This window comes from Suricata suricatta, chromosome 8, assembly GCF_006229205.1.
Source record: "Suricata suricatta isolate VVHF042 chromosome 8, meerkat_22Aug2017_6uvM2_HiC, whole genome shotgun sequence".
Classification (NCBI taxonomy): domain Eukaryota; kingdom Metazoa; phylum Chordata; class Mammalia; order Carnivora; family Herpestidae; genus Suricata; species Suricata suricatta.
In genome coordinates this window covers 6,579,318-6,594,741 of record NC_043707.1, presented here as the reverse complement: position 1 = coordinate 6,594,741, position 15,424 = coordinate 6,579,318, and the positions used below count along the sequence as shown (strand labels likewise).

General features: G+C 48.6%; 1 long non-coding RNA gene across 1 annotated transcript in view; it reads right to left on the bottom strand.

Annotated features, from left to right (window-relative positions):
• The window catches only part of LOC115300387, a 44,083-nt gene extending 29,118 nt beyond the window's left edge, over positions 1–14,965 (bottom strand). Inside the window, exons 1-3 of the long non-coding RNA XR_003912630.1 lie at positions 14,831–14,965; positions 14,446–14,525; positions 11,867–11,993 (exon numbers count right to left, since the gene is read on the bottom strand). This is a non-coding gene — a long non-coding RNA (uncharacterized LOC115300387). The remainder of the gene's footprint in view (positions 1–11,866; positions 11,994–14,445; positions 14,526–14,830) is intronic.
• Positions 14,966–15,424: the final 459 nt, after the last annotated feature.

Below are 15,424 nucleotides of genomic sequence, written 5' to 3'. Positions count from 1 at the left end.
TTAAAGAAAAATAGCCTTGTCATAAGCCTCAGTTAATATTACACTATGTATGCAAAATAAGACTCCTGCTGATGTATTTTTAGTGGTGAATTATGTTTTTTGATCCTCTGTATTGTACTCCATTTCTGTCTTTAACTTTCTGTTCTCTCTTCCGTGAAAACAATGATCTATTCTGAAACATGTGATTCCTAAGAAGTTGAAAACAATGTAATCATTAAAAGAAAGATGTAATCCCCTATGGTATATAAGACACCAAGCTTCACAGTAAAGTGTGGTCTCTTCCACCATTCATGTTGTCTGTGTTCTTTCTTACAGCTATTTCGCCGACACCAACCCCCTACTCAGAGACCCTTGGACTCTGGTGCGTGGGCTGGTCCCCCGCAGCTGTGCTTCTCCATTATGGCAAGGGCTGGATGAGATAATACTTGTAAAATCCTTCCAACAGGGTAAATAACGGTTGACACTAAAGATGAAGGCTGTGGAGTGGTGGAGAGGATTTCACAGGACCGAGCAGCAAGGCAGCACGGGACCAAAAGGAACTGCGTGTGGAGGAGAAATGGAAATGTCATTCCCGGTTGCCTCTGGGATTTCTGGACTTGGAAAGAGAAGCTGTGTTGTAGATGCTCAAAGAGAAGGGGCTCATTGGGCTTTCCTCATCATGGGTGGATGCATGGCTCGTTTGGGCTGAACCCAGGACAACCAGCACGAAGCAGGTTGCGTTGATGTTTTCCAGACGTGGTGCAAGCCAATCATGCACAAAGATGCTCCGGAGAACAACTGAGCTTGCTTCGTGTTCTCACTAGTGTATTGAGGTGAATTCTGGAGCTTATTTTTGAAATCCTAACGGAAGTGCCAATTCGGGGGTGGCAATCAGTTTTTGTTTTTGGGGAGGAGTTTAAAAGGCGCTTTACTGGGGTGCTTGGATGGCTCAGTCAATTGAGCATCTGGCTTTGGCTCAGGTCATGATCTCACGGTTTGTGGGTTCGAGTCCCGCATCAGGCTCTGTGCTGACAGCTCAGAGCCTGGAGCCTGCTTCAGATTCTGTATCTCCCTCTCTCTCTGACCCTTTCCTGCTTGTGCTGTCTCTGTCTCAAAAATAAATAAAAAAACATTAAAAAAAAAAAAAGAAATACTTGCAGCAGAGGAATAAACAAATTAAAAAAATAAATAAAATATTAGAAAAAATTTTTTAAAAATAACATGTGCTTTATGGACAGTCCTTATGTTTCTTTTGGAGGGACCATTTTGGAGGACCATCTGCACAAGCGGTGCAGATGCTAGGCTGATACTCCCCCCCCAGTCTTGGAGAATTTCTAGGTACAGTGAAGTTACACTGGCTGCAGTCTTGTGGCCAGGATTGTCGCACAGTCATGATACTGAGGCTTTTCTTTCTAGGAAGCAACTTTATTCCAGCCGGCATCGCTCAGTTGGGTTCGTACCCAATGAACCAAGCCCTGAACACCATGTGGTGTGGTTTTTAATGTATTTTTTACTTCTCTGTCTCCCACATATGGTAACGCACAAACATGCAGTCTGATTAAAGTGGTCCCATGTTACAAGGTCAGGAGGGATGTTGTCACATACACGAATAGCAAGGTTGCTTGAGATGTTGTTTTTTTTCTTTCCTACCACAGTCCGAGATGTTGCGTTTACTTTGAGCAATGGAAAATGCCCATACTGGCAGGACAGAGCCATTTTCAAGTTACATTTCCCCCCAAATTTGAATGTAGACTGCTATATGCCTGGAACTTGTCCCTGGGTCTCGGGCAGCGTGTGGACGTGTGTGATCTTGTTGGGCCCCTTGTTCACGGCCCAGGGTGGGTGGAGAATGATTGCGGCAGGGAAGGCCGGCCTGACATACCACACTAGAGGCGGGAAGGATGGAGTCTGACCCAGCAAATCCAGGGATGTTGTCTAAGTAGAGTTTGGCTTGTGTATGTTTTAACAGTTAACCAGTTAGCTAGTTCAAGAGCCTTCTTACGGGCCCTCTGCCTCTGTTCTCAGAGCTCCCTTTCCGAGTCTGTTCTTCGTAGCAGCTAAAGCTATCTTTAAAAATGTTCTGGAGATCCAATATTTATTTTTGCTTTTGTTTCCCTTGCCTCAGGAGACATATCTAGAAAGATGTTGCTGTGGCCAATGTCAGAGAAATTCCTGCCTGTGCGCTCTTCTAGGATTTTTATGGCTTCAGGTCTCACATTTAGGTCTTTAATCCATTTTGAGTTTATTTTTGTGTATGGAGGAAGGAAGCGGTCCCGTTTCATTCTTTTTCATGTGGCTGTCTAGTTTTCCCAGTGCTGTTTGTTGAAGAAACTATCTTTTCCCCATTGTATATTCTTGCCTCTTCTGTCAAAGATTAATTGCCTGTATAATTGTGGGTTCATTTATGGGCTCTATACAATGGAATATTACTCAGCCATAAAAAAGAATGAACTCTTGCCATTTGCAGCCACACGGATGGACCCAGAAGGTATAATACAAACTGAAATAAGTCAATGAGAGGAAGACAAATACAGTAGGATTTCACTAATATGTGGAGTCTGAGAAACAAAACAAAGAAAAAAGGGAGACAGATAAAAAACCCCAGACTCTTAACTATAGAGGACAAACTGATGGTGACTTGGGGGAAGTGGGTGCAGGTTGGGTGAAACAGGGGGTTGGGGTTAAGGAGTGCACTGGTCATAATGAGCTCTGAGTGATGTACAGAATGTACAGAATTGTTGAATCACTATATTGTACACCTGAAACTAATATAACACTATGTGTTAATTAACTGGAATTAAAAACTTGAAAATAAAAATGTTCTGAAGGTCATGATATGCCCTCCTTAAAATTCTCTCAAGGGTTTCATGAAATGAAATTCAAACGCTACACCTCAAATGACAAAGCTCTTGATGGACAACCTGATCTCTTGTCCCCTTCCCAAATTCAAGTTTTACCCTCCACTCCCTCAGTGGGCCCTAACCAAATCCCCTTTTAGAGAAAAGATGAGGAAGATTTTAAAAGAATTAAGTGTAGAAAAGCAAGATGAAAGTCTGTGCATAGTATGACTCCTGTTTCATTTAAACAGTTTTGAGTTAGAAGGCACCACAGCAAAATATTAATAGCGATCACTGCCGATTAATGAGGGTATCGGTGTCTTTCCCGGTTTTCTGAGTTTCCTGCATTTTCGACAGTAAACATGTGTGGATGGAAAGGGTCCCTCTTTCTTCTTCTCCATCCTTGTCCCTGGTGGGGGGGTGGCTCATTGGGACAGCAGCACAAGGATGTTATTCCCTGAGTTGACAGTATGGCCAAGAGAGAGCCTGGCTGCCTGTGTTTGCTTCACTCACTGTTCACTCCAGTGGCCTCAGATGGAGGGACAAATGTGTCTCCAGGGTCAGAGAAGGAGGAGGTGGGGACAGAAGGGGCTTTAAAAGATCCAGGGAAAGTGAGTTTTGCTTGCTTTGGCTTCCAGGAACACAATCAGCTCTGCATCACAGCCCAGGTGGGATAAAAGCCTGCATCAGGAGAAGTGGTAGCGTTGAATCCGAGGAAGGAGGGGAGACTGACCGCAAGCTTCGGTTCCAGGAGAGGTAGATGCTTAAGACTGAAAGAAGCCTTTGTGGGGAAAGGAAGGGTGCCACTTCCCACCATGCTGCGGTTTCCTGATGTGTTTGTGATGGTCTGAGAATCAGACCTGGGTTTTTTGGTCTGTATGTGTCTCCACTCTCCCTGGATGGCCTGGCACCTCGTGGCGGCACTGTGCACCGAAGTGTGCACATTGTGTGTGTGTCGTCTAGCACAAAGAAACAAAATTGCCGTACGAATAGTGATTCCTGTTCTACCTACACAACAGGGCAGTCGAGGAGCCAAAATGAGATAAGGCACGAGCTGGTGTTTTGCAAAGTGCACACGGAAGAGCACGTCGGCAGTGTGCTCCTAGCAGGGACTATGTGGCGTCTCAAACAACCTAGCCCAGGATGGCTGAGCACCTCTGGTCTCAGCAGCGCCTTGGTCCTCGTTAGTGTTTTCTGGTGCTAACAGGGGCTGTACCCCTTCTTGGCTGTCGACCTGGGGGTCAGTCCTTTGTCACTCTGAGCACAGCCGCCGCAGGGAGATGGAAACTTACTTCTCAGTAAAGCTTTGCTGAATTCCCCAAGTCAATCGGACCCTGCCTGTCCCACGTTTGGGCCACCAGCTGGGGGTGAGACGTGGGGTGGGGGGTCTTGATGACCAAATGTCTGATGAAGGAGACCCTGGGGCGGCGAGGAATCGCCCGGGTCAGGTTCTCTCTAAGTACACTCTGGCAAACAAGCCTTTATTCTGACGCTGGTGTTTCTTCTGTAGCCTTGACATTGATTCCAATTCATCTGAATTTCCAGGGCTTTTTCAATAGCAACCGCGTGAGGGAATGAACGGGTTGACCTTTAATTTATAATCCTCGTGTCATGGAGTTTAGCAGAGCTTAACCTGCATCGGTCGTGGTTCAGAGCTGCCTGTGTTGCTTCGGAAAAGGCAGGCCACGCTTTCCATGTCAGTTTGAAAAAAAAAATTAAAATACAGGAACCAAGTGGTGTAATCGGGTCTCCACTGCAAAAAGCAGAAGAGGACCAGACAGAGAAGGGAGAAGCCTCCAGAAAATCTGAGGAAAACCTGAGATACAGATGGAGTTCTGAAAAAATGTGCAAGGCACCGATCAGGTCAATAAAAACGTTTGTGGCTCTTGGGAACTCGAGAGCAGCAGGGCTGAGCCTGCGCGGTATCGAGGGCCAGGAGCGGCGGCGCTGAGGTTAATGAGAGAGGCTGAGGGGTCCCATCAGGAAGTGATTCAGTACAGCATTTTGTATTCAGTGCTCATTAAGCTGCATTTTATCTTTTCGAGGTCTGTGCAGATGCTGTGATAAACCGTTCCGAGGCCCCCGTGAGATGAAGTCTTGTTTCACTGGAGGCCATCTTCTTTGAGGATGAAAAAACCTGTTTCAGCCCAGAGCACCGTCAGGTCACCCTCACCAGCACCCAATTCGTGCGAGGACAGAAAGGCTGGTGGCCTCCCTAGCTTGGGACAAACCAGCGGACATCCCAGCTCCAGAGTGGAATTACCTGGGGTCTTGGTTGGGCCTTGGCAGCGTTCGGTTTCCCTCTGTCCAAAGTTTGATTCCTTCCGCCACCTCTTCCGGAGGGCTTGTTCCCTGAAGTCCCCGCGGGTAAGTGTCATGCTCCCTGATGCCCATCTCAGACTCTGCTACGCGGGACCCCACCTGTGACAGATGCTATTTGGTACCGAGTCCTGAAATGCATTCAAAACTGATGATAATGGAGATGCCAAGCTTGTAGCGAAGGGATTCCATTTATGTTCCTAGATGTGGAAATCGGTAAGTGGTGTGGGGCCCTTGAGGATGGGTCTGTGCATATATATGGTCCCTTCTATGGCAAAGAGGAATAAGGTTAGAGATGAAATTAAGGTTGCCAGGCAGCAGACCATAAAATGGGGAGATCATCCTGGATTATCTGGGTGGGCCCAATGTAATCACAAGTGTCTTTAAAATTGAAAGAGAGCAGAAGGGGGGGGGTCTGAGAAAGAAAAGAGTGTGGGTCCAGCTGGCTTTGAAGATGGAAGGAGATGCTGGCCACTAGGCAAGGAATGTAGGTGGCCTCTAGAAGCTGAAAGAAAGCAAGAACGTGGATTTTCCCTTTGAGCCTCCTGTAGCAATAAGTCCTGCTAATACCTTGATCTTGGCCCCATGAGACCCGGGCCAGCTGTCTGTAAAACGTGAGATGATAAATTTGTGTCTTTAAGCTACGAAGCTGGTAGTACTTTGTCACAACAGCCGTAGAAAAGTATCACAAATGGTATGACACCCTGTTGGGAAGCCAAGGACATGTATGTGAACAGCCATAAAATATTTCTAACTTTTTACTCCCCAAGGAAGGCCCACCCATGAGTGGAAGTCTGACAACGTCAAGCATTCCAGAACCATCCGGGCAGAGAGCCCTCTCTGGGATTTCTCAGATCACACCATGACTACACCTACGCAGCCCTAAAGGTGGTGCTGGAGAATAGCCAACTGTTCGAAAAGGACCTGTTTTCCCCCCTCCCAGGAATTTAAAGACTCTGGCTCATTCTGAGTTGTTTTCATCAACTTTCTATCTTGTGGTTTCTTTTGCTAGTCCTGACTTCTCCTGAAGTAGGTTCTTCTATTTGAAAATGCAGGGTACCTTTTGGCTTTAGATCAACATGAATCATGGCTGAGATGATGCATCTGAATGATGCATGTATTGATTAAATACTTGAGAACTGATGTTTTTATTTATATACAGATGTGTGAACACACACACACACATCTATATATAACAAATATATATTTAAGAAAACCCGAAACCACTACATTGTTTCCCTTAGCCTGGTGTCCAACTTTTTTTAATGCTTATTTTATTTTTTTTAATGTTTTTTATTTATTTCTGAGAGACAGAGAAAGACAGCACCATCAGGGGAGGTTCAGAGAGAGGGAGACACAGAATCTGAAATAGGCTCCAGACTCTGAGCTAGATGTCAGCACAGAGCCTGATGCAAGGCTCGAACCCATGAACCATGAGATCATGACCTGAGCCAAAGTCCGATGCTTAATCGATTGAGCCACCAAGGCGCCCCATTTATTTTAAAATTTTCAGAGACAGAGAGTATGCATGTGGGCTCTTGTGAACAGAGGAGGGGCAGAGAGAGAGAATCCCAAGCAGGTTCTGTGCTGTCAGCGCAGAGGCCGAGGAAGGGCCCAAAACCAAGAACCACGAGATCATGACCTGAGCCGAAATCAGGAGTCAGATGCTTAACTGACGGAGCCACCCATGTGCCCCTGATGTCCGACTTTTGAGAAGGCTTCTGCATAGTGGGAAAGGTTTTTCAAAATTCACCCTCAAGACATAGGGTCTGGAGTACCATGAAGACAAGAGAGAAATAAAGGCACATTAAATCGGGAGGTTATCCAGGCGGGAGCAATGTCTTCCTGCCTGCTTCTGGCGCTATAAGGCGTCAGGTGGCACACAACCATTCCTTCTTCAATTCATCCATCAAAACCAACTTTGGGGCCTTCACTTCCCTCTCCCCAAGCAGCCTGACGGATGCACAGGGAAACTGGGGACGCGTGGCCTCATGGTGCAAAGCAATGGGCTCTCAGGTTGGAGCCCCCAGAGACTGTCCCCACCTACCAAGCCTGAGGCTGGGTATAGAAATCTGAATTTTCATCAGGCCCCCTGGGAAATTCAGACTGAGGTCGCTTGTGGACTGCACTTTATGAAAGTCTGCCCTGCTGGAATCCCCAAACAATCTCACGAGCGGGGTTCCTTTGCTGAAGTGGCTGATGGATTGGTCTCCACCGTAAGTGAGGAGCTGGAGGCCTCCTCTTCCCATCCCCTCTGGAGAGTTGTAAGGAGTTAATCCATTCCATAAATAAAGTCTCCGTTGCAAGTCAAATATTTATTTCCTATGTGGAGTGGGAGAGAGCCCCTTTTCTATCAAGCCCCATCGTGACACAGGTTGGAACAGTGCCGATGGAAAGTGACTGCACTCGGGGAGATTTTTATTATGTGCTTTCGACTAACAAAGGGGAGAGAAAAATCCAATTAAATTCCAGGAAGGAATGACAGAGAGCGAGCATAATGGAACCATATTGTTCCAAGCAGGTCCCCCTGCCAGAGCAGAGACAGTGGGCAGAGCTAACTCACGGGCAGACAGAGCGGTCATGGAGAGAGGGGGGCCAGGAGACCTGCAAACAGAGAAAGGTGTGGCTGAGGTCAGAAAAGCCCCTGGTGAAGGGTCCCCGTGTTCCCAAAACATGCAGGAGATTGAGAAACTTCAACGCAAGAAGCTATTTTAACAGAGTAAGACTACAGAGATTCTGCATTTTCAGGCCAGAAAGTTAAGTGCTAAGAACGGAGCATAGTCAATGGTCTGAATGCACTGAATGAAGAAGATGAGCGGTTGCTGAGCACAGACAGAGGGATCCGTGCTGGGGGTGGGGTTTATCAAGGAGAGTACCTGATAAGCAGGAGGGTGGTGGAGATGATGAGGAAGAATAAGAAATGACAGTGACAATTACACCTTTGGTAGGGGCACTTGGGAGACAGGAGCCCTGGATGCTGTAGGACATGAGGGCTCCATGCCCCATGCCTTTGGGACCTTAGAGAAGAGAGGGCTTGGACATAGTCTTCCTTTCGGCAAACCAGGCCTGGGGAACCTCTGTGTGGTCACCGCTCCTGGTTTGGCAGGCCTGGGAGGTGAGGGAAGCTCAGACTTGGTGAGAGATGCAGGTGAAGGTCCAGAAGGGCCAGCCCCGGGCCAATGCGAGTACCAGCTGCCATCTCTCCAGTCACTTGAGGCACATACCCTTTTATCTCTCTTTGTTCTTTTGTGTTCATAATAAAAAGCACAGCTTAAATTTTTTTTTTTTAAAGAGAAAGAGCACAAGCAGGGGAGAGGCAGAGAGGGAGACAAAATCCAAAGCAGGCTCCAGGCTCTGAGCTGTCAGCACAGAGTCCGACGCAGAACTCAAACCCAAGAACTGCGAGATCATGACCTGAGCCAAAGTCAGGTGCTTAACTGACTGACCCACCCAGGCACCCTAAAAAGCACAGTTCTATTCAAAGTGGAAGATGCATACTACAAAACAGTCCAAATTACCGATTGGGCTTGTCATGAAAAGCGATCACCCTTTTGCTAACCCTTCCCACTACTGAGTCTTCAGCTTTGGAGCCAACTGTTTCTTGGGGCCATCTGTCCTGGGTCTGGGGCAGCACTGGATTCAGAAAGGTCATTTATTGTACGGACCCATGGGACCCAACACAGGACCCATGCGACGCTGGATACTGTCTCTGACAGGGGCAGAGAGAACAGGTCTTGGCAAAGCAGGGGCTTAAAAACCTTTTTTCTTGGCTGTGACCATAATGACCTAAGAGTGATAACTAACAAGAGCGGTAAGTAATATGTGACATAAGAGTAATAAGAGTGATAATAATAACGATAAGAGGGCACTTGCATTGAATGAGGACTTGGTGAGGACCAGGAGAACCTGGCTCAGTCATTTCCAGAGACAAACCTTTCTGGGCCTCTCAGAACTGCTAGAAACCATCAATATATTTTTCAGACAAGCAAATTCAGAGGGATTAGATACGTATCCCTGACCGCTCCCGTGGCTCACCGTGTCAGGGTTTCACCCCTGGATTTCTAACTTCCTCTCCTCCCCCAACAAACAGAACAGCTAAAAGTCTGAGAAGTCAAAGGATGAACCCAGCAGAAACACACACAGGGGGTGATGGAGCTCGTTCTAGAACCAAGGTCTTCAGATCCCGGGTTCTTTCCATGTGCTACTTCCCTCCGCAGAGGCTAGCCTCTGAAACACTGCCTGAGACCCAGAAGAAATTCAGAAGGATCCGAGGAGAAGAAAGAGTGAAGTCCAGGCCGCCGGCCCCTCCCGGGGTGCTCACGTAAGCCGCGGACAAGGCCAGGCCATTTATTTTCAGGAACAGCCTAATGATCACCCGGCAAGTCTAGTTACGGATGTGGTTCATCAGGCCACCTGGATATACTGGTGCGAAAGCTCACAGTCCGTCTCAGGCTGATGGATTGCCCAAGTTATTAATACGGAAAAGGAGGGAGATTTACTTTCGGTAGAGGAATTAAGGTGCTTCAGTGCACCCTGGACTAGTTGTTTTAAAATAACAGGGGACCGAGTTTCTCTTGGAAAAGGACTTAATTTTTATTGAAAACCTACCACCTTCAAATGGCCGGCAAGTTGAAGAACTATAAAACTGTCAAACAGCCCCATTATTAAAAGCTTTATTTGACAAATCTCCCACTGCTGGGGTAACTCGTGCGTTTTTCCTTCTCGCTCACAAGAAATAAAACCACTCACTTATGCAAACTGCTGACAACGAATAGAAACAAATGGACTTCTAAACACAAGCAGAGACACCCAGCGCCTTCTGCCGCCTAATGGAAGTTGGAGTCCTTCGTAAATCTTGGGGCGGCTCGGCCGGAGCAGTGGCTCCAAGGCTTCTCATCTCCCGGGGTTCAGAGCCGAGGAAGACGGCCTTGTTGCTGGAAGGTTCTGTACCACAGGCAGGGCTTAGAGGGCACGGAGAGGCACTTTATGAGTTCCTGTTTTCTGTCACTGTAGGACAAATGACCACACCGAGTGGAGAGGATTAAAGTCCTCCCCAAATCCCTCGTGCTTTCTGGGGGGTCGGGGATGCAGGAGCGATGGAGGTGGTCCTTCGCTCACGATCTCATGAGGTTGCAATTGGGGTATCAGCTAGACTAGAGGCTCAGCTGGAAAGGGACTCATGTCACCGTGTGTGTGCTCGTTGGTGGCATTCAGTTCCTTGGTACTGGAGCTTGAGTCTGTTTCTCTCTCGGTTTCTTGCTGGCTCTGGCTGAGAGGCTGGCCTCAGCTTCTAACCCGAAGTGCCTTCCACATGAACCTCTCGGACACGGCCAAGTCCTTCATCCAGCCACAGAGAAGAGTCTCTGGTGGGTCGGGGGGCAAGATGGAGTCTTACACACTGTACTGCAGCTATGGAAGGGGTGGCCATCACCTTTGCCACATTGTTGTTTAGAAGCAGGTCACCATCTCGCCCATGCCGAAGGAAAGGGGTTAATGCAAGGGTGTGAATGCCAGAACGTGGGCATCACAGGGGCCACCTTCAAATGTGTCCACCATGCTCCCTAAGCTCTGATTAGGTCTCCAGGCCAATCTGACAAGAGTCACTGAGTTTAAGGGTTTAACATACACCTTTAGAACACGCTGATAATCACTGTGATGTCTACATAGTTTACATGTTTGGAAAACTGTGTCTACCAACTCGTGTGTTTTGAATGATTGGTCTTCCCCTTAAACATAGACTTTCTTCTTGACAGTCATGCCCACTCGGCGTGTGCTTGATCCGAAGCTCTGACGAGCATTTAGAATACGGCAACATAAGTAAATGTTCAGTGAATTCGCCTGTGCGGATGTTTTTCTTTTTGGGTAAGTGTGCAGATGTCCTCGGGAACAGACAAGGAGGGAAAGCAAAGGCGAGGAAGGAGGGAGACACACAGCAAAGTTCTCGCACACCATTGATACAACTGATTTCAGGGGTTCCCAACCTCGGCCCTAGTGACATTCTGGTCCAGATAATTCTTCGTGGAGGGGAGGTGTTAGAATGTTTCACGGCATCTCTGGCCTCTCCTTGCTAGATGCCAGTCGCGTGTGCACCCCAAACCTCCCTAGATATTGTCAAATGCTGAGGAGGACAACAAAATACCCATCAGTGGAGAAGCCCTCATAAAATTCTAGCACCAAGTAAACGACATTGACTTTTTACGTGGTTTGAGGTGTTTTGCTTGGGCCAATATATAATTGTTTATAAATGCTAGAACTATCTCATGGGATGCCTCTGCTCTGAGGAATCAGGAGAGCTGGCTAACGACGTGGGCTTCGGAGTGTGGGAGCTGAATGCTCTGGTGCTCGAGGCCTGGCTGGGCCACTTGCTAGCTGTGTGTGGGGGGGAAATTTTTTAAATTGCGCCTCTTCTCATCTCCTTATCTGTCTTAGTGACCCAACTGGCTGCGCCCGAGTATACAGAACCGATGTAAAATTCTTACTGCAGAAATGACATGCCGTGTGTTGGTCGTTCTTTAGCATATGTAGGCGCCCGGGTTCTCTTAGGCTGGCTGTTTTCTCCCTTTACCCTTCCTGGATTTAGGATCTTGTTGGGAGCGAACAGTGGGACTAGAAAGAAGAGCCCTACTGGTAGACCCGGCCACCTTGTTCAGGTAAAGATGACCATGAGGTGTTGGAATAGAGGGGCAGACCAGCTTTGATGGGGAGAGGAGGCAAGTTTGAGGGGTACTCACGGTGATATGAGATGTCCTCTATCACTGCAGGGACTCTTCTGTGATGACATTTCTAAGGCTTCCCTCCTTTCCTCCGGGGGGAGGGTCTTCCTTTCTGCTGGCTGCAGACTAATTAATCCTTATGATTCTGTTGAGAGGAAGTATTTTCAGGAATTCATAATGCAGTCTACTTGGATTATCACAGTTAAATATATACAATGTAAGTTTTCTATTTCAACTGGTTTTTTTTAAGTTTTAATGTTTTTTAAAAATTTTTTTAAATTTCTGAAAGACAGAAACAGAGCATGAGCAGAGGAGGGGCAGAGAGAGAAGGAGACAAAGACTCTGAAGCAGGTTCCAGGCTCTGAGCGGTCATGATAAGATCCCAACTCAGGGCTCGAACTCACGAACCGTAAGATCATGACATGAGCCAACTGACTGAACCACCCAGGCGCCCTTATTTCAACTGTTTTTAAATGTTTATTTATATATTTTGAGAGTGATGGAGTGAGCATGGGTACATGCATAAGAATGGGGAGGGGGAGAGAGAGAGAGAGAGAGAGAGAGAGAGAGAGAAAGAGAGAGAGAGAGAAAGAGAGAGAGAGAGAGAGAGAGAGAGAGAGAGAGAGAGAATCCCAAGCAGGTTCTGCACTATCAGCGCAGAGCCCAACTGGGGGCTTGAACTCTCAAACTGTGAGATCATGACCTGAGCTGAAATCAAGAGTTGGACACACAACCAACTGAGCCACCCAAGCACCCTTCTATTTCAACACAGAGTTCTGTGACACTAAGTACGTTCAAGTTAACATCCATCTCCAGAGTGCTTCTCATTGTCCCCAACGGAAACTCTGTCCCCGTTAACTTCCTTTCCCCACTCTGAGCCCTGACACCCACCCTTCTGCTTTCTGTCTCTGAATCTTTAGGTGCCTCACATGGATGGAATCACACATGACTTCTCCTTCTATGACTTGTTTATGCGTCTCTCAGCGTAATTTCCTTAGGGTTCCTCCAAGTTATAGCATGTGTCAAAATTTCCCTCTTTAAACCTGAGTAATATGTTGTCATATATGCAGGCTGCATTTTGTGTCTTCAGTTATCTGCTGATGGACATTAGGGCTGCCTCCGCTTTTTGGCTGTTGTGAATAGTGCTGCTGTGATCATGAATGTGCAAATACCTGTCTTTGCTTTCCCTCATTTCGGGTGTGTACCCAGCAGTGTGACTAGTGGATCGAATGGTAATTCTACTTTGAATTTTGTTGAGGAACCGCCGTACCATTTTCCGCTGCACCTGCGTTATGTTACATTCCCACCAGCCACACACAGGGTTCAAATTTCTCTGTGTCCTTGTGGGCTTGATTTGCATTTCCCTAATGACTAGTGACGGCGAACATCTTTCCAGGTGTGTAATTTATATTTCGAGCAAGAATTCTGGAAGACTCCACAACTCCCTGATGGGGTTCCAGGCAGCTAGGGGGAAGAGACGGTTTTAGACAGCGGGACCTTCCGGTCTGGAATGCCGGCGTTCAGAGCACGCGGTGCCTGTGTGAGGTCATCCTCATCGCTCCAGGCCCTGCAAACTCCCTCGTAGTCCTCCACTCGTTCATCTTATCAAGTGATATCCCGCCTACAACGTCTGCTGAGAGGAGCCCTAGCCAGCTGCCATCTCTTTAATATTTAGAAAAGTGCCTTAATAAATCCTAGCTCTTTCCTGCGTGTTGCTATCTGTATTCGCGGTCTCCAGTTTTCTGGGAATTCAGTGGGATGGTTTCTTATCTGTTAGCTTGTCAGAAACAGGCGTGAGGACAATCAAATGTTCATCTATTCGCATCTGGTGTTCTGCGGGGAACAGCGTTTAGACCCCTACCGTGTTTAACTGTATAAATGGTTTCTATCTATCATCTAAATCAGAACTGCTTACGTGCAGATCAAATTGCATCAGATAGAGATCCGCACAGGATCGTTGCTGGGGACCACTGGGAGCTGGGAGAATTCTCATCATTGTCCTTTGTTACTTTTCCCGTCCTGATTTCTGGTTGAACTTCAGCTTTTAGTCATTGTGTGGCAATGCCTGGGTGTGTGTGTGCGCCTGCGTGTGCGCGTGTGTGCACACATGCACATGTGTGTCTTTGGATCTGCACCTGTTTGCATCTTGTAGTTCTGACTGGGTCTGCGGTACTGGTGGATATTAGGGTCATACATCACGTCCTGCACGTGTTTATGTGTGCAGACATGTTTTCGAATGGTTTCTTGGTGTCTGCGCTCACGTGTGACGTCTCTCTGCTGGTTTTTGTGTCTCTGTGCATATCTGCGGGTGCCTGGGACTGACTGTATCTGGGTGTGGGGGGGCAGGAGGTGTCTATGCTGGGGTGTGGGCGCTCCGCTCAGGTGAGCCCTTTCCTTCTCCACAGGACCCCTCTTCTGTGGACCGAGGCACAGCCCTGTCTTCCTGCCTGCGGAGAATGACTGGCGTGCACGGCTACGGCCACGGGCAGCCGGCTCTGTGATACGCCCGGGGCTTGGCTGTTGGGGCCTCCCCACGTGGCTCCCGCCCTTGACCCTGTGCAGCCGCGAGCCGAGACCCCCTCCCGGGGCGTCGTTACCTGTGCTGGGATCAGTGCCTCCTGCCGTTCCGCTGCCAGCGCCTCCGGAGCCGCCTCCACGGGTCCCACCGAGGAAGGCGCTTCGAGGTGACATGAAACAATCCATCCTCCGGCCAGCTCCAGCGGGCTCCCTGCCTGACACGTCCCTGTTCCCGGGACCCACGGCACTGTCCTTCCCGTCTCTGCCCTCTGCGCTCCTGAGGGGCCGGGGGGAGGGGGCTCCATTGTCCCTTTACGCTGTGCTGTTAGGGCCAAGAGGAGGGTGGCAGCGTTTCTCTGTCACCGTCCCCACAACCGTCCGTTGGAACTTGGGCTGACGTGGCACCTTATGGGGTACAAGGGCCTACCACTTTACATGCACTGCCTCCTTCCCCCCCAAAGTTACCCCTTCAGCACAGGGAGGACGAACGTCATCTTCTCCGAAGTCGCTGTGACTGGGCCATCGCCCCCGGTCAGACACGACGCGCAGCCCCTTCCGTGGCAGCACAACCCTACCAAGGAGTTATTATCACTTCCTTTGTTTATCAGACACGAGCAGGCGCTGCTCCGCGCCCGGTGGCTTTAAAATGGCGGAGCCCCGGTGCTGTTTTAAAATGGCAGAGCGTCGGGGGCTGTTCTAGAAGGGGCGGAGCTCCTGGGATTCTTCTAAAAGGGTGGAGCTCTGGGGTTGTTCTAAAAGGGCAGAGCCCTCGGGTTGTTCTAAAGGGGGCGGAGCTCGCGGTGTCGTTCTAAAAGGGCGGGGCTCCCGGGGTTCTAAAAGGGCGGAGCTCCCAGGGTTTTTAAAAGGGCGGAGCCCTTGGTTATTCTAAAGGGGCGGAGTTCTGGGGCTGTTCTAAAGGGGCAGAGCTCTCAGGGTCGTTCTAAAAGGGCGGGGTCCTCAGGTTGTTCTAAAAGGGCGGAGCTCTGGGGCTGTTCTGAAAGGGCGGAGCTCCCAGGTTCTAAAACGTTCCGAGCCTGTCAGCTCTGTAGAATGTGCCCA